The sequence below is a fragment of the Ipomoea nil genome, unplaced genomic scaffold (genome assembly GCF_001879475.1).
Source record: "Ipomoea nil cultivar Tokyo-kokei standard unplaced genomic scaffold, Asagao_1.1 scaffold1734, whole genome shotgun sequence".
Lineage (NCBI taxonomy): Eukaryota > Viridiplantae > Streptophyta > Magnoliopsida > Solanales > Convolvulaceae > Ipomoea > Ipomoea nil.
Genome location: NW_017618162.1, coordinates 363668 through 383058, shown reverse-complemented (window position 1 = coordinate 383058; position 19391 = coordinate 363668). Strand labels below are relative to the sequence as shown.

General features: G+C 29.1%; 9 non-coding genes across 9 annotated transcripts; all 9 read left to right on the top strand.

Moving 5' to 3' along the window:
• The first annotated feature begins 1817 nt into the window (after positions 1-1817).
• TRNAG-UCC lies at positions 1818-1889 on the top strand. Its single transcript has one exon. It is a non-coding gene; the product is annotated as a tRNA-Gly (tRNA).
• A 4647-nt stretch (positions 1890-6536) lies between these two features.
• On the top strand, positions 6537-6607 carry TRNAG-UCC. Its single transcript has one exon. It is a non-coding gene; the product is annotated as a tRNA-Gly (tRNA).
• Positions 6608-8015: 1408 nt separating this feature from the next.
• TRNAG-UCC lies at positions 8016-8087 on the top strand. Its single transcript has one exon. It is a non-coding gene; the product is annotated as a tRNA-Gly (tRNA).
• A 1398-nt stretch (positions 8088-9485) lies between these two features.
• On the top strand, positions 9486-9557 carry TRNAG-UCC. The gene has a single exon. It is a non-coding gene; the product is annotated as a tRNA-Gly (tRNA).
• A 2728-nt stretch (positions 9558-12285) lies between these two features.
• On the top strand, positions 12286-12357 carry TRNAG-UCC. Its single transcript has one exon. It is a non-coding gene; the product is annotated as a tRNA-Gly (tRNA).
• Positions 12358-13032: 675 nt separating this feature from the next.
• TRNAG-UCC lies at positions 13033-13104 on the top strand. Its single transcript has one exon. It is a non-coding gene; the product is annotated as a tRNA-Gly (tRNA).
• A 672-nt stretch (positions 13105-13776) lies between these two features.
• On the top strand, positions 13777-13848 carry TRNAG-UCC. Its single transcript has one exon. It is a non-coding gene; the product is annotated as a tRNA-Gly (tRNA).
• Positions 13849-16567: 2719 nt separating this feature from the next.
• On the top strand, positions 16568-16639 carry TRNAG-UCC. The gene has a single exon. It is a non-coding gene; the product is annotated as a tRNA-Gly (tRNA).
• A 678-nt stretch (positions 16640-17317) lies between these two features.
• TRNAG-UCC lies at positions 17318-17389 on the top strand. Its single transcript has one exon. It is a non-coding gene; the product is annotated as a tRNA-Gly (tRNA).
• Positions 17390-19391: the final 2002 nt, after the last annotated feature.

Below are 19391 nucleotides of genomic sequence, written 5' to 3'. Positions count from 1 at the left end.
TTTGATTTTTGTAATTTTTATTATTTGTTTATACATTACCCTCTATTATATCACTTACTTTTCATAAATACACATGGACCCCGTCAGTGTATACTTTTGTAAAAAATTTCTGTTAATTATTTATTGTTTTTAACTTACTCATTGAATTTCATAAGAAGGTCTTTGGTTCAAACCTAAGGAAGACAAACAAGAAGAAATATTGCATTGAATCCAAGGATTGTTTAAGGATATGCGTTTAGGCTCACCTAGAAATAGGGATTCGAAAATTACATAATTCATATTCTCAATAACATTATGACATTCCCGGTTGAGAATGTAAATGTCATAGCGTTATACAAAGAAAGTACCATATAATGAAATTGCGTTTGTAGTCCAACGGTTAGGATAATTGCCTTCCAAGCAATAGACCCGGGTTCAACTCCGGCAAACGCATTACCTTTGCATTCGTTAAGCCTCTCGAATTAGGCCTAGAGCATAATTTCGTTAAGTTTTGCTTCTCGATTTAAGCAACCTAAGGACTAAACTCTCTTCAAATTTAATAATTTATTATATAAATTCATTTATATATATATTTTTTAAATAAAATTTATATTCACACTTCCATTAAACAAACTTTTATATTTTACCAGTTTGTAATTTTGATATCAATTTATTCACCTCTTAATATTTTAAAATATCTACTAAAACAAGTTGGTTCAATCGGTTGTTGAAACTTGAAATGAAAGCTTTGTATTATTTTGATTTTTGTAATTTTTATTATTTGTTTATACATTACCCTCTATTATATCACTTACTTTTTCATAAATACACATGGACCCCGTCAGTGTATACTTTTGTAAAAAATTTTCTGTTAATTATTTATTGTTTTTAACTTACTCATTGAATTTCATAAGAAGGTCTTTGGTTCAAACCTAAGGAAGACAAACAAGAAGAAATATTGCATTGAATCCAAGAATTGTTTAAGGATATGCGTTTAGGCCTCACCTAGAAATAGGGATTCGAAAATTACATAATTCATATTCTCAATAACATTATGACATTCCCGGTTGAGAATGTAGATGTCATAGCGTTATACAAAGAAAGTACCATATAATGAAATTGCGTTTGTAGTCCAACGGTTAGGATAATTGCCTTCCAAGCAATAGACCCGGTTCAACTCCCGGCAAACGCATTACCTTTGCATTCGTTAAGCCTCTCGAAAGCCCTAGAGCATAATTTCGTTAAGTTTTGCTTCTCGATTTAAGCAACCTAAGGACTAAACTCTTTCAAATTTAATAATTTATTATATAAATTCTTTTTAAAATAAATTATATTCACACTTCCATTAAAAAACTTTTATATTTTACCAGTTTGTAATTTTGATATCAATTTATTCACCTCTTAATATTTTTAAAATATCTACTAAAACAAGTTGTTCAATCGGTTGTTGAAACTTGAAATGAAAGCTTCGTATTATTTTGATTTTTGTAATTTTTATTATTTGTTTATACATTACCCTCTATTATATCACTTACTTTTTCATAAATACACATGGACCCCGTCAGTGTATACTTTTGTAAAAAATATTCTGTTAATTATTTATTGTTTTTAACTTACTCATTGAATTTCATAAGAAGGTCTTTGGTTTGAACCTAAGGAAGACAAACAAGATGAAATATTGCATTGAATCCAAGAATTGTTTAAGGATATGCGCTTAGGCCTCACCTAGATATAGAGATTCGAAAATTACATAATTCATATTCTCAATAACATGACATTTCCGGTTGAGAATGTAAATGTCATAGCGTTATACAAAGAAAGTACCATATAATGAAATTGCGTTTGTAGTCCAACGGTTAGGATAATTGCCTTCCAAGCAATAGACCCGGGTTCAACTCCCGGCAAACGCATTACCTTTGCATTCGTTAAGCCTCTCGAATTAGCCCTAAGATAATTTCGTTAAGTTTTGCTTCTCGATTTAAGCAACCCTAAGGACTAAACTCTTTCAAATTTAATAATTTATTATATAAATTCAATTTTATATATATTTTTTAAAATAAAATTTATATTCACACTTCATTAAACAAACTTTTATATTTTACCAGTTTGTAATTTGATATCAATTTATTCACCTCTTAATATTTTTAAAATATCTACTAAAACAAGTTGGTTCAATCGGTTGTTGAAACTTGAAATGAAAGCTTTGTATTATTTTGATTTTTGTAATTTTTATTATTTGTTTATACATTACCCTCTATTATATCACTTACTTTTTCATAAATACACATGGACCCCGTCAGTGTATACTTTTGTAAAAAAATATTCTGTTAATTATTTATTGTTTTTAACTTACTCATTGAATACACATGGACCCCGTCAGTGTATACTTTTGTAAAAAATATTCTGTTAATTATTTATTGTTTTTAACTTACTCATTGAATTTCATAAGAAGGTCTTTGGTTCAAACCTAAGGAAGACAAACAAGATGAAATATTGCATTGAATCCAAGAATTGTTTAAGGATATGCGTTTAGGCCTCACCTAGAAATAGGGATTCGAAAATTACATAATTCATATTCTCAATAACATTATGACATTCCCGGTTGAGAATGTAGATGTCATAGCGTTATACAAAGAAAGTACCATATAATGAAATTGCGTTTGTAGTCCAACGGTTAGGATAATTGCCTTCCAAGCAATAGACCTGGGTTCAACTCCGGCAAACGCATTACCTTTGCATTCGTTAAGCCTCTCGAATTAAGCAAACCAAACATTATTTCGTTAAGTTTCGCTTCTCGATTTAAGCAACCTTATGGACTAAACTCTTTTATATTTTAACCAGTTTGTAATTTTGATATCAATTTATTCACTCTTAATATTTTTAAAATATCTACTAAAACAAGTTTGTTCAATCGGTTGTTGAAACTTGAAATGAAAGTTTTGTATTATTTTGATTTTTGTAATTTTTATTATTTTTTTCTACATTGCCCTCTATTATATCACTTACTTTTTATAAATATACATGGACCCCGTCAGTGTATACTTTTGTAACAAAATATTCTGTTAATTATTTATTGTTTTTAACTTACTCATTGAATTTCATAAGAAGGTCTTTGGTTGAAACCTAAGGAAGACAAACAAGATGAAATATTGCATTGAATCCAAGAATTGTTTAAGGATATGCGCTTAGGCCTCACCTAGATATAGAGATTCGAAAATTACATAATTCATATTCTCAATAACATTATGACATTCCCGTTGAGAATGTAGATGTCATAGCGTTATACAAAGAAAGTACCATATAATGAAATTGTGTTTGTAGTCTAACGGTTAGGATAATTGCCTTCCAAGCAATAGACCCGGGTTCGACTCCCAAAAACGCATTACCTTTGCATTCGTTAAGCCTCTCGAATTAAGCAAACAAACATGCAGCACTAGAGCATAATTTCGTTAAGTTTTGCTTCTCGATTTAAGCATCCCTATGGACTAAACTCTTTTCAAATTTAATAATTTATTATATAAATTCCATTTTATATATATTTTTTAAATAAAATTTATATTCACACTTCTATTAAACAAACTTTTATATTTTACCAGTTTGTAATTTTTATATCAATTTATTCACATCTTAATATTTTTAAAATATCTACTAAAACAAGTTGTTTCAATCGGTTGTTGAAACTTGAAATGAAAGCTTCGTATTATTTGATTTTTATAATTTTTATTATTTTTTTATACATTACCCTCTATTATATCACTTACTTTTTCATAAATACACATGGACCCCGTCAGTGTATACTTTTGTAAAAAATATTCTGTTAATTATTTATTGTTTTTAACTTACTCATTGAATTTCATAAGAAGGTCTTTGGTTCAAACCTAAGGAAGACAAACAAGATGAAATATTGCATTGAATCCAAGAATTGTTTAAGGATATGCGTTTAGGCCTCACCTAGAATAGGGATTCGAAATTACATAATTCATATTCTCAATAACATTATGACATTCCCGTTGAGAATGTAGATGTCATAGCGTTATACAAAGAAAGTACCATATAATGAAATTGCGTTTGTAGTCCAACGGTTAGGATAATTGCCTTCCAAGCAATAGACCTGGTTCAACTCCCGGCAAACGCATTACCTTTGCATTCGTTAAGCCTCTCGAATTAAGCAAACCAAACATGAGCCTATTTCGTTAAGTTTCGCTTCTCGATTTAAGCAACCTTATGGACTAAATCTTTTATATTTTACCAGTTTGTAATTTGATATCGTTTTTTCACCTCTTAATATTTTTAAAATATCTACTAAAACAAGTTGTTTCAATCGGTTGTTGAAACTTGAAATGAAAGCTTCGTATTATTTTGATTTTTGTAATTTTTTTTATTTTTTCTACATTACCCTCTATTATATCACTTACTTTTTCATAAATACACATGGACCCCTCAGTGTATACTTTTGTAAAAAATATTCTGTTAATTATTTATTGTTTTTAACTTACTCATTGAATTTCATAAGAAGGTCTTTGGTTCAAACCTAAGGAAGACAAACAAGATGAAATATTGCATTGAATCCAAGAATTGTTTAAGGATATGCGCTTAGGCCTCACCTAGAAATAGAGATTCGAAAATTACATAATTCATATTCTCAATAACATTATGACATTCCCGGTTGAGAATGTAGATGTCATAGCGTTATACAAAGAAAGTACCATATAATGAAATTGCGTTTGTAGTCAACGGTTAGGATAATTGCCTTCCAAGCAATAGACCTGGGTTCGAACTCCCGCAAACGCATTACCTTTGCATTCGTTAAGCCTCTCGAATTAAGCAAACCAAACATGCAGCCCAGAGCTTAATTTCGTTAAGTTTGGCTTCTCAATATAAGCAACCTTATGGACTAAACTCTTTTATATTTTACAGTTTGTAATTTTGATATCAATTTATTCACCTCTTAATATTTTTAAAATATCTACTAAAACAAGTTTGTTCAATCGGTTGTTGAAACTTGAAATGAAAGTTTCGTATTATTTTGATTTTTGTAATTTTTATTATTTTTTCTACATTACCCTCTATTATATCACTTACTTTTTAATAAATATACATGGACCCCTTCAGTGTATACTTTTGTAAAAAATATTCTGTTAATTATTTATTGTTTTTAACTTACTCATTGAATTTCATAAGAAGGTCTTTGGTTGAAACCTAAGGAAGACAAACAAGATGAAATATTGCATTGAATCCAAGAATTGTTTAAGGATATGCGCTTAGGCCTCACCTAGATATAGAGATTCGAAATTACATAATTCATATTCTCAATAACATTATGACATTCCCGGTTGAGAATGTAGATGTCATAGCGTTATACAAAGAAAGTACCATATAATGAAATTGCGTTTGTAGTCAACGGTTAGGATAATTGCCTTCCAAGCAATAGAATTGCATTACCTTTGCATTCGTTAAGCCTCTCGAATTAGCCCTAGAGCATAATTTCGTTAAGTTTTGCTTCTCGATTTAAGCAACCCTAAGGACTAAACTCTTTCAAATTTAATAATTTATTATATAAATTCTATATATTTTTAAATAAAATTTATATTCACACTTCCATTAAACAAACTTTTATATTTTACCAGTTTGTAATTGATATCAATTTATTCACCTCTTAATATTTTAAAATATCTACTAAAACAAGTTGGTTCAATCGGTTGTTGAAACTTGAAATGAAAGCTTGTATTATTTGATTTTTGTAATTTTTAATTTGTTTATACATTACCCTCTATTATATCACTTACTTTTTCATAAATACACATGGACCCCGTTGCTTTGTAAAAAATATTCTGTTAATTGCCTCTTTGGTTCGAATTAATTGCATTGAACCTGCGCAGCCTAGAGAGAGCATAAGCGTTTTCGTTCCAAAGTTTTGCGGGTTCAACTCCGGCAAACGCATTCGATCGTTAAGCAACCCTAGTTTGCTTCTCGGCAACTAAACTCTTTTCAAATTTAATAATTTATTATATAAATTCAATTTATATATATTTTTTAAAATAAAATTTATATTCACACTTCTTAAACAAACTTTTATATTTTACCAGTTTGTAATTTTGATATCAATTTATTCACCTCTTAATATTTTTAAAATATCTACTAAAACAAGTTGTTCAATCGGTTGTTGAAACTTGAAATGAAAGCTTTCGTATTATTTTGATTTTTGTAATTTTTTATTATTTTTTATACATTACCCTCTATTATATCACTTACTTTTTCATAAATACACATGGACCCCGTCAGTGTATACTTTTGTAAAAAATATTCTGTTAATTATTTATTGTTTTTAACTTACTCATTGAATTTCATAAGAAGGTCTTTGGTTCAAACCTAAGGAAGACAAACAAGAGAAATATTGCATTGAATCCAAGAATTGTTTAAGGATATGCGTTTAGGCCTCACCTAGAAATAGGGATTCGAAAATTACATAATTCATATTCTCAATAACATTATGACATTCCCGGTTGAGAATGTAGATGTCATAGCGTTATACAAAGAAAGTACCATATAATGAAATTGCGTTTGTAGTCCAACGGTTAGGATAATTGCCTTCCAAGCAATAGACCGGGTTCAACTCCCGGCAAACGCATTACCTTTGCATTCGTTAAGCCTCTCGAATTAGCCCTAGAGCATAATTTCGTTAAGTTTTGCTTCTCGATTTAAGCAACCCTATGGACTAAACTCTTTTCAAATTTAATAATTTATTATATAAATTCCATTTTATATATATTTTTTAAATAAAATTTATATTCACACTTCTATTAAACAAACTTTTATATTTTACCAGTTTGTAATTTTGATATCAATTTATTCACCTCTTAATATTTTTAAAATATCTACTAAAACAAGTTGGTTCAATCGGTTGTTGAAACTTGAAATGAAAGCTTCGTATTATTTTGATTTTTGTAATTTTTATTATTTGTTTATACATTACCCTCTATTATATCACTTACTTTTTCATAAATACACATGGACCCCGTCAGTGTATACTTTTGTAAAAAATATTCTGTTAATTATTTATTGTTTTTAACTTACTCATTGAATTTCATAAGAAGGTCTTTGGTTTGAACCTAAGGAAGACAAACAAGATGAAATATTGCATTGAATCCAAGAATTGTTTAAGGATATGCGCTTAGGCCTCACCTAGATATAGAGATTCGAAAATTACATAATTCATATTCTCAATAACATTATGACATTCCCGGTTGAGAATGTAAATGTCATAGCGTTATACAAAGAAAGTACCATATAATGAAATTGTGTTTGTAGTCCAACGGTTAGGATAATTGCCTTCCAAGCAATAGACCCGGGTTCAACTCCGGCAAACGCATTACCTTTGCATTCGTTAAGCCTCTCGAATTAGCCCTAGAGCATAATTTCGTTAAGTTTTGCTTCTCGATTTAAGCAACCCTAAGGACTAAACTCTTTCAAATTTAATAATTTATTATATAAATTCCATTTTATATATATTTTTTAAATAAAATTTATATTCACACTTCCATTAAACAAACTTTTATATTTTACCAGTTTGTAATTTTGATATCAATTTATTCACCTCTTAATATTTTTAAAATATCTACTAAAACAAGTTGGTTCAATCGGTTGTTGAAACTTGAAATGAAAGCTTTGTATTATTTTGATTTTTGTAATTTTTATTATTTGTTTATACATTACCCTCTATTATATCACTTACTTTTTCATAAATACACATGGACCCCGTCAGTGTATACTTTTGTAAAAAATTCTGTTAATTATTTATTGTTTTTAACTTACTCATTGAATTTCATAAGAAGGTCTTTGGTTCAAACCTAAGGAAGACAAACAAGATGAAATATTGCATTGAATCCAAGAATTGTTTAAGGATATGCGTTTAGGCCTCACCTAGAAATAGGGATTCGAAAATTACATAATTCATATTCTCAATAACATTATGACATTCCCGGTTGAGAATGTAAATGTCATAGCGTTATACAAAGAAAGTACCATATAATGAAATTGCGTTTGTAGTCCAACGGTTAGGATAATTGCCTTCCAAGCAATAGACCCGGGTTCAACTCCCGGCAAACGCATTACCTTTGCATTCGTTAAGCCTCTCGAATTAGCCCTAGAGCATAATTTCGTTAAGTTTTGCTTCTCGATTTAAGCAACCCTATGGACTAAACTCTTTCAAATTTAATAATTTATTATATAAATTCCATTTTTATATATATTTTTTAAATAAAATTTATATTCACACTTCATTAAACAAACTTTTATATTTTACCAGTTTGTAATTTTGATATCAATTTATTCACCTCTTAATATTTTTAAAATATCTACTAAAACAAGTTGGTTCAATCGGTTGTTGAAACTTGAAATGAAAGCTTCGTATTATTTTGATTTTTGTAATTTTTATTATTTGTTTATACATTACCCTCTATTATATCACTTACTTTTTCATAAATACACATGGACCCGTCAGTGTATACTTTTGTAAAAAATATTCTGTTAATTATTTATTGTTTTTAACTTACTCATTGAATTTCATAAGAAGGTCTTTGGTTTGAACCTAAGGAAGACAAACAAGATGAAATATTGCATTGAATCCAAGAATTGTTTAAGGATATGCGCTTAGGCCTCACCTAGAATAGAGATTCGAAAATTACATAATTCATATTCTCAATAACATTATGACATTCCGGTTGAGAATGTAAATGTCATAGCGTTATACAAAGAAAGTACCATATAATGAAATTGCGTTTGTAGTCCAACGGTTAGGATAATTGCCTTCCAAGCAATAGACCCGGGTTCAACTCCGGCAAACGCATTACCTTTGCATTCGTTAAGCCTCTCGAATTAGCCCTAGAGCATAATTTCGTTAAGTTTTGCTTCTCGATTTAAGCAACCCTAAGGACTAAACTCTCTTCAAATTTAATAATTTATTATATAAATTCTATATATATTTTTTAAATAAAATTTATATTCACACTTCCATTAAACAAACTTTTATATTTTACCAGTTTGTAATTTTGATATCAATTTATTCACCTCTTAATATTTTTAAAATATCTACTAAAACAAGTTGTTCAATCGTTGTTGAAACTTGAAATGAAAGCTTTGTATTATTTTGATTTTTGTAATTTTTATTATTTTTTATACATTACCCTCTATTATATCACTTACTTTTTCATAAATACACATGGACCCCGTCAGTGTATACTTTTGTAAAAAATTTCTGTTAATTATTTATTGTTTTTAACTTACTCATTGAATTTCATAAGAAGGTCTTTGGTTCAAACCTAAGGAAGACAAACAAGAAGAAATATTGCATTGAATCCAAGAATTGTTTAAGGATATGCGTTTAGGCCTCACCTAGAAATAGGGATTCGAAAATTACATAATTCATATTCTCAATAACATTATGACATTCCCGGTTGAGAATGTAGATGTCATAGCGTTATACAAAGAAAGTACCATATAATGAAATTGCGTTTGTAGTCCAACGGTTAGGATAATTGCCTTCCAAGCAATAGACCTGGGTTCAACTCCCGGCAAACGCATTACCTTTGCATTCGTTAAGCCTCTCGAATTAGCAAACCAAACATGCAGCCCTAGAGCTTAATTTCGTTAAGTTTCGCTTCTCGATTTAAGCAACCTTATGGACTAAACTCTTTTATATTTTACCAGTTTGTAATTTTGATATCAATTTATTCACCTCTTAATATTTTTAAAATATCTACTAAAACAAGTTTGTTCAATCGGTTGTTGAAACTTGAAATGAAAGTTTCGTATTATTTGATTTTTGTAATTTTTATTATTTTTTTCTACATTACCCTCTATTATATCACTTACTTTTTCATAAATACACATGGACCCCGTCAGTGTATACTTTTGTAAAAAATATTCTGTTAATTATTTATTGTTTTTAACTTACTCATTGAATTTCATAAGAAGGTCTTTGGTTCAAACCTAAGGAAGACAAACAAGATGAAATATTGCATTGAATCCAAGAATTGTTTAAGGATATGCGTTTAGGCCTCACCTAGAAATAGGGATTCGAAAATTACATAATTCATATTCTCAATAACATTATGACATTCCCGGTTGAGAATGTAGATGTCATAGCGTTATACAAAGAAAGTACCATATAATGAAATTGCGTTTGTAGTCCAACGGTTAGGATAATTGCCTTCCAAGCAATAGACCTGGGTTCGACTCCGGCAAACGCATTACCTTTGCATTCGTTAACATGCAGCCCTAGAGCTTAATTTCGTTAAGTTTGCTTCTCGATTTAAGCAACCTTATGGACTAAACTCTTTTATATTTTACCAGTTTGTAATTTTGATATCAATTTATTCACCTCTTAATATTTTTAAAATATCTACTAAAACAAGTTGTTCAATCGGTTGTTGAAACTTGAAATGAAAGCTTCGTATTATTTTGATTTTTGTAATTTTTATTATTTTTTATACATTACCCTCTATTATATCACTTACTTTTTCATAAATACACATGGACCCCGTCAGTGTATACTTTTGTAAAAAATATTCTGTTAATTATTTATTGTTTTTAACTTACTCATTGAATTTCATAAGAAGCGTCTTTGGTTCAAACCTAAGGAAGACAAACAAGAGAAATATTGCATTGAATCCAAGATTGTTTAAGGATATGCGTTTTAGGCCTCACCTAGAATAGGGATTCGAAAATTACATAATTCATATTCTCAATAACATTATGACATTCCCGGTTGAGAATGTAGATGTCATAGCGTTATACAAAGAAAGTACCATATAATGAAATTGCGTTTGTAGTCCAACGGTTAGGATAATTGCCCTTCCAAGCAATAGACCTGGGTTCAACTCCCGGCAAACGCATTACCTTTGCATTCGTTAAGCCTCTCGAATTAGCCAAAGCCATAACGTTAAGTTTGCTTCTCGATTTAAGCAACCTAGAACCTATGACTAAACCTTTTCAAATTTAATAATTTATATATAAATTCCATTTATATATAATTTTTTAAATAAAATGATATCACACTTCTATTAAACAAATTATATTTTACCAGTTTGTAATTTTGATATCAATTTATTCACCTCTTAATATTTTTAAAAATATCTACTAAAACAAGTTGGTTCAATCGGTTGTTGAAACTTGAAAATGAAAGCTTCGTATTATTTTGATTTTTGTAATTTTTATTATTTGTTTTATACATTACCCTCTATTTATATCACTTACTTTTTCATAAATACACATGGACCCCTTCAGTGTATACTTTTGTAAAAAATATTCTGTTAATTATTTATTGTTTTTAACTTACTCATTGAATTTCATAAGAAGGTCTTTGGTTCGAACCTAAGGAAGACAAACAAGATGAAATATTGCATTGAATCCAAGAATTGTTTAAGGATATGCGCTTAGGCCTCACCTAGATATAGAGATTCAGAAAATTACATAATTCATATTCTCAATAACATTATGACATTCCCGGTTGAGAATGTAAATGTCATAGCGTTATACAAAGAAAGTACCATATAATGAAATTGTGTTTGTAGTCCAACGGTTAGGATAATTGCCTTCCAAGCAATAGACCCGGGTTCAAGCTCCCGGCAAACGCATTACCTTTGCATTCGTTAAGCCTCTCGAATTAGCCCTAGAGCATAATTTCGTTAAGTTTTGCTTCTCGATTTAAGCAACCCTATGGACTAAACTCTTTTCAAATTTAATAATTTATTATATTAAATTCCATTTTATATATATTTTTTAAAATAAAATTTATATTCACACTTCTATTAAACAAACTTTTATATTTTACCAGTTTGTAATTTTGATATCAATTTATTCACCTCTTAATATTTTTAAAATATCTACTAAAACAAGTTGTTTCAATCGGTTGTTGAAACTTGAAATGAAAGCTTCGTATTATTTTGATTTTTGTAATTTTTATTATTTTTTTATACATTACCCTCTATTATATCACTTACTTTTTCATAAATACACATGGACCCCGTCAGTGTATACTTTTGTAAAAAATATTCTGTTAATTATTTATTGTTTTTAACTTACTCATTGAATTTCATAAGAAGGTCTTTGGTTCAAACCTAAGGAAGACAAACAAGAAGAAATATTGCATTGAATCCAAGAGATTGTTTAAGGATATGCGTTTAGGCCTCACCTAGAAATAGGATTCGAAAATTACATAATTCATATTCTCAATAACATTATGACATTCCCGGTTGAGAATGTAGAATGTCATAGCGTTATACAAAGAAAGTACCATATAATGAAATTGCGTTTGTAGTCCAACGGTTAGGATAATTGCCTTCCAAGCAATAGAACCGGGTTCAACTCCCGGCAAACGCATTACCTTTGCATTCGTTAAGCCTCTCGAATTAAGCCCTAGAGCATAATTTCGTTAAGTTTTGCTTCTCGATTTACATGCAACCCTATGACTAAACTCTTTTCAAATTTAATAATTTATTATATAAATTCCATATTATATATATTTTTTTAAATAAAATTATATTCACACTTCTATTAAACAAACTTTTATATTTTACCAGTTTGTAATTTTGATATCAATTTATTCACCTCTTAATATTTTTAAAATATCTACTAAAACAAGTTGTGTTCAATCGCGTTGTTGAAACTTGAAATGAAAGCTTCGTATTATTTGATTTTTGTAATTTTATTATTTGTTTATACATTACCCTCTATTATATCACTTACTTTTTTCATAAATATCACATGGACCCCTTCAGTGTATACTTTTGTAACAAAATATTCTGTTAATTATTTATTGTTTTTAACTTACTCATTGAATTTCATAAGAAGGTCTTTGGTTCGAACCTAAGGAAGACAAACAAGATGAAATATTGCATTGAATCCAAGAATTGTTTAAGGATATGCGCTTAGGCCTCACCTAGATATAGAGATTCGAAAATTACATAATTCATATTCTCAATAACATTATGACATTTCCGGTTGAGAATGTAAATGTCATAGCGTTATACAAAGAAAGTACCATATAATGAAATTGCGTTTGTAGTCCAACGGTTAGGATAATTGCCTTCCAAGCAATAGACCCGGGTTCAACTCCCGGCAAACGCATTACCTTTGCATTCGTTAAGCCTCTCGAATTAAGCCATAGAGCATAATTTCGTTAAGTTTTGCTTCTCGATTTAAGCAACCCTAAGGACTAAACTCTTTCAAATTTAATAATTTATTATATAAATTCCATTTATATATATTTTTAAATAAAATTTATATTCACACTTCCTATTAAAACAAACTTTTATATTTTACCAGTTTGTAATTTTGATATCAATTTATTCACCTCTTAATATTTTTAAAATATCTACTAAACAAGTTGTTCAATCGTTGTTGAAACTTGAAATGAAAAGCTTTCGTATTATTTGATTTTTGTAATTTTTATTATTTGTTTATACATTACCCTCTATTATATCACTTACTTTTTCATAAATACACATGGACCCCTGTCAGTGTATACTTTGTAACAAAATTATTCTGTTAATTATTTATTGTTTTTAACTTACTCATTGAATTTCATAAGAAGGTCTTTGGTTCGAACCTAAGGAAGACAAACAAGATGAAATATTGCATTGAATCCAAGAATTGTTTAAGGATATGCGCTTAGGCCTCACCTAGATATAGAGGATTCGAAAATTACATAATTCATATTCTCAATAACATTATGACATTCCCGGTTGAGAATGTAGATGTCATAGCGTTATACAAAGAAAGTACCATTATAATGAAATTGCGTTTGTAGTCCAACGGTTAGGATAATTGCCTTCCAAGCAATAGACCCGGGTTCAACTCCCGGCAAACGCATTACCTTTGCATTCGTTAAGCCTCTCGAATTAACGCAACCAAACCTGAGCCCCTAGAGCTTAATTTCGTTAAGTTTGCTTCTCGATTTAAGCATAACTCTTCATGATACTAAATCCATTATTAATAAATTTTTACCATTTTTATATTTTACCAGTTTGTAATTTTGATATCAATTTATTCACCTCTTAATATTTTTAAAATATCTACTAAAACAAGTTGTTTCAATCGGTGTTGAAACTTGAAATGAAAGGCTTTCGTATTATTATTGATTTTTGTAATTTTTATTATTTTTTTACTACATTACCCTCTATTATATCACTTACTTTTTCATTAAATACACATGGACCCCGTTCAGTGTATACTTTGTAACAAAATATTCTGTTAATTATTTATTGTTTTTAACTTACTCATTGAATTTCATAAGAAAGGTCTTTGTTCGAACCTAAGGAAGACAAACAAGATGAAATATTGCATTGAATCAAGAATTGTTTAAGGATATGCGTTTAGGCCTCACCTAGAAATAGAGATTCGAAAATTACATAATTCATATTCTCAATAACATTATGACATTCCCGGTTGAGAATGTAAATGTCATAGCGTTATACAAAGAAATACCATATAATGAAATTGCGTTTGTAGTCCAACGGTTAGGATAATTGCCTTCCAAGCAATAGACCTAGGTTCAGACTCCCGGCAAACGCATTACCTTTGCATTCGTTAAGCCTCTCGAATTAGCAAACCAAACATGCAGCCCAGAGCTTAATTTCGTTAAGTTTCGCTTCTCGATTAAGCAACTTATGGACTAAACTCTTTTATATTTTACCAGTTTGTAATTTTGATATCAATTTATTCACCTCTTAATATTTTTAAAATATCTACTAAAACAAGTTTGGTTCAATCGGTTGTTGAAACTTGAAATGAAAGCTTCGTATTACTTGATTTTTGTAATTTTTATTATTTGTTTACTACATTACCCTCTATTATATCACTTACTTTTTAATAAAATCACATGGACCCCGTTCAGTGTATACTTTTGTAAAAAAATATTCTGTTAATTATTTATTGTTTTAACTTACTCATTGAATTTCATAAGAAGGTCTTTGTATCGAAACCTAAGGAAGACAAACAAGATGAAATATTGCATTGAATCCAAGAATTGTTTAAGGATATGCGCTTAGGCCTCACCTAGATATAGAGATTCGAAAATTACATAATTCATATTCTCAATAACATTATGACATTCCCGGTTGAGAATGTAAATGTCATAGCGTTATACAAAGAAAGTACCATATAATGAAAATTGCGTTTGTAGTCAACGGTTAGGATAATTGCCTTCAAGCAATAGACCCGGTTTCAACTCCCGAGCAAACGCCATTACCTTTGCATTCGTTAAGCCTCTCGAAATTAGCCTTAGAGTTAATGTCGTTAAGTTTTGCTTCTCGATTTAAGCAACCCTATGGACTAAACTCTTTTCAAATTTAATAATTTATTATATAAATTCCATTTTATATATATTTTTTAAATAAAATTTATATTCACACTTCTATTAAACAAACTTTTTATATTTTACCAGTTTGTAATTTTGATATCAATTTATTCACCTCTTAATATTTTTAAAATATCTACTAAAACAAGTTGTTTCAATCGGTTGTTGAAACTTGAAATGAAAGCTTCGTATTATTTTGATTTTTGTAATTTTTATTATTTTTTTTATACATTACCCTCTATTATATCACTTACTTTTCATAAATACACATGGACCCCGTCAGTGTATACTTTTGTAAAAAATATTCTGTTAATTATTTATTGTTTTTAACTTACTCATTGAATTTCATAAGAAGGTCTTTGGTTCAAACCTAAGGAAGACAAACAAGATGAAATATTGCATTGAATCCAAGAATTGTTTAAGGATATGCGTTTAGGCCTCACCTAGAAATAGGGATTCGAAAATTACATAATTCATATTCTCAATAACATTATGACATTCCCGGTTGAGAATGTAAGATGTCATAGCGTTATACAAAGAAAGTACCATATAATGAAATTGCGTTTGTAGTCCAACGATTAGGATAATTGCCTTCCAAGCAATAGAACCTGGGTTCGACTCCCGGCAAACGCATTACCTTTGCATTCGTTAAGCCTCTCGAATTAACGCAAACCAAACATGCAGCCCTAGAGCTTAATTTCGTTAAGTTTCGCTTCTCGATTTAAGCAACCTTATGGACTAAACTCTTTTATATTTTACCAGTTTGTAATTTTGATATCAATTTATTCACCTCTTAATATTTTAAAATATCTACTAAAACAAGTTTGTTCAATCGGTTGTTGAAACTTGAAATGAAAGTTTCGTATTATTTGATTTTTGTAATTTTTATTATTTTTTTCTACATTACCCTCTATTATATCACTTACTTTTTTAATAAATATACATGGACCCCTTCAGTGTATACTTTTGTAACAAAATATTCTGTTAATTATTTATTGTTTTTAACTTACTCATTGAATTTCATAAGAAGGTCTTTGGTTCGAACATAAGGAAGACAAACAAGATGAAATATTGCATTGAATCCAAGAATTGTTTAAGGATATGCGCTTAGGCCTCACCTAGATATAGAGATTCGAAAATTACATAATTCATATTCTCAATAACATTATGACATTCCCGGTGAGAATGTAAATGTCATAGCGTTATACAAAGAAAGTACCATATAATGAAATTGCGTTTGTAGTCCAACGGTTAGGATAATTGCCTTCCAAGCAATAGACCCGGGTTTAACTCCCGGCAAACGCATTACCTTTGCATTCGTTAAGCCTCTCGAATTAAGCAAGCCGTAGAGCGTAATTTCGTTAAGTTTTGCTTCTCGATTTAAGCAACCCTATGGGACTAAACTCTTTTCAAATTTAATAATTTATTATATAAATTCCATTTTAATATATATTTTTTAAATAAAATTTATATTCACACTTCTATTAAACAAACTTTTATATTTTACCAGTTTGTAATTTTGATATCAATTTATTCACCTCTTAATATTTTTAAAATATCTACTAAAACAAGTTGGTTTCAATCGGTTGTTGAAACTTGAAATGAAAGCTTCGTATTATTTTGATTTTTGTAATTTTTATTATTTGTTTATACATTACCCTCTATTATATCACTTACTTTTTCATAAATACACATGGACCCCGTCAGTGTATACTTTTGTAAAAAATATTCTGTTAATTATTTATTGTTTTTAACTTACTCATTGAATTTCATAGAAGGTCTTTGGTTCAAACCTAAGGAAGACAAACAAGATGAAATATTGCATTGAATCCAAGAATTGTTTAAGGATATGCGTTTAGGCCTCACCTAGATATAGGAGATTCGAAAATTACATAATTCATATTCTCAATAACATTATGACATTCCCGGTTGAGAATGTAAATGTCATAGCGTTATACAAAGAAAGTACCATATAATGAAATTGCGTTTGTAGTCCAACGGTTAGGATAATTGCCTTCCAAGCAATAGACCTGGGTTCGACTCCCGGCAAACGCATTACCTTTGCATTCGTTAAGCCTCTCGAATTAAGCAAACCAAACATGCAGCCCAAGCTTAATTTCGTTAAGTTTGGCTTCTCGATTTAAGCAACCTTCTAATCGACTAAACTCTTTTATATATTTTTTATATTTTTTTTTATATCCATTTTTACCAGTTTGTAATTTTGATATCAATTTATTCACCTCTTAATATTTTTAAAATATCTACTAAAACAAGTTGGTTCAATCGGTTGTTGAAACTTGAAATGAAAGCTTCGTATTATTTTGATTTTTGTAATTTTTATTATTTGTTTATACATTACCCTCTATTATATCACTTACTTTTTCATAAATACACATGGACCCCTGTCAGTGTATACTTTTGTAAAAAATATTCTGTTAATTATTTATTGTTTTTAACTTACTCATTGAATTTCATAAGAAGGTCTTTGGTTCGAACCTAAGGAAGACAAACAAGAAGAAATATTGCCATTGAATCCAAGAATTGTTTAAGGATATGCGTTTAGGCCTCACCTAGATATAGAGATTCGAAAATTACATAATTCATATTCTCAATAACATTATGACATTCCCGGTTGAGAATGTAAATGTCATAGCGTTATACAAAGAAAGTACCATATAATGAAATTGCGTTTGTAGTCCAACGGTTAGGATAATTGCCTTCCAAGCAATAGACCGGTTCAACTCCCGGCAAACGCATTACCTTTGCATTCGTTAAGCCTCTCGAATTAGCAAGCCGTAGAGCGTAATTTCGTTAAGTTTTGCTTCTCGATTTAATCAACCCTATGGACTAAACTCTTTTAAATTTAATAATTTATTATATAAATTCCATATTATATATATTTTTTTAAATAAAATTTATATTCACACTTCTATTAAACAAACTTTTATATTTTACCAGTTTGTAATTTTGATATCAATTTATTCACCTCTTAATATTTTTAAAATATCATACTAAAACAAGTTGGTTCACATCGGTTGTTGAAACTTGAAATGAAAGCTTCGTATTATTTTGATTTTTGTAATTTTTATTATTTTTTTATACATTACCCTCTATTATATCACTTACTTTTTCATAAATACACATGGACCCCGTCAGTGTATACTTTTGTAAAAAATATTCTGTTAATTATTTATTGTTTTTAACTTACTCATTGAATTTCATAAGAAGGTCTTTGGTTCGAACCTAAGGAAGACAAACAAGATGAAATATTGCATTGAATCCAAGAATTGTTTAAGGATATGCGCTTTAGGCCTCACCTAGATAATAGAGATTCGAAAATTACATAATTCATATTCTCAATAACATTATGACATTCCCGGTTGAGAATGTAAATGTCATAGCGTTATAACAAAGAAAGTACCATATAATGAAATTGCGTTTGTAGTCCAACGGTTAGGATAATTGCCTTCCAAGCAATAGACCCGGTTCAACTCCCGGCAAGAGCATTACCTTTGCATTCGTTAAGCCTCTCGAATTAGCAAGCCTAGAGCGTAATTTCGTTAAGTTTTGCTTCTCGATTTAAACAACCCTATGGACTAAACTCTTTTCAAATTTAATAATTTATTATATAAATTCCATATTATATATATATTTTTTTAAATAAAATTTATATTCACACTTCTATTAAACAAACTTTTATATTTTACCAGTTTGTAATTTTGATATCAATTTATTCACCTCTTAATATTTTTAAAATATCTAACTAAAACAAGTTGGTTTCAATCGGTTGTTGAAACTTGAAATGAAAGCTTCGTATTATTTTGATTTTTGTAATTTTTATATATTTTTTATACATTACCCTCTATTATATCACTTACTTTTTCATAAATACACATGGACCCCGTCAGTGTATACTTTTGTAAAAAATATTCTGTTAATTATTTATTGTTTTTAACTTACTCATTGAATTTCATAAGAAGGTCTTTGGTTCGAACCTAAGGAAGACAAACAAGATGAAATATTGCATTGAATCCAAGATTGTTTAAGGATATGCGTT